Below are 357 nucleotides of genomic sequence, written 5' to 3'. Positions count from 1 at the left end.
CATTATTACATCCAACAACAGAACACCTCAATCGCTTAGGAGTCATTCTTGTCTACATCTGCTCCGGCGGTGAAACACTGGCGGACTGATGACAGCTCACTCAGGGCGGAGCTAAGACACCAGTCCAGTCTGTGCTGAAACACTACTGTCAATCAAACTATCGTGGGAGGGGCCTGTCTGTGTGACGTCACACAGACCAGCATCTGAGATCGGCTCAATTTGAGAAAGTGGAAAGCATTTAACCAGATTTAAAAAAAACACTGGGTGGATTTTTATCATTTTAGGGTGGTTGTGTACACACTGCCAACACACATTTCAGTTCAAACAACTTGTAAAAGTGCATGTAGCATCATATGA

At 44.5% G+C, this 357-nt stretch overlaps 1 pseudogene; it reads left to right on the top strand.

Annotated features, from left to right (window-relative positions):
* The window catches only part of LOC107685455 (rab3 GTPase-activating protein catalytic subunit-like), a 55,816-nt pseudogene that overhangs the window by 14,242 nt on the left and 41,217 nt on the right, over positions 1-357 (top strand).

This window comes from Sinocyclocheilus anshuiensis, unplaced genomic scaffold (assembly GCF_001515605.1).
Source record: "Sinocyclocheilus anshuiensis isolate Anshui unplaced genomic scaffold, SAMN03320099.WGS_v1.1 scaffold661, whole genome shotgun sequence".
NCBI lineage: Eukaryota > Metazoa > Chordata > Actinopteri > Cypriniformes > Cyprinidae > Sinocyclocheilus > Sinocyclocheilus anshuiensis.
This window is presented reverse-complemented; position numbering and strand designations above follow the sequence as displayed.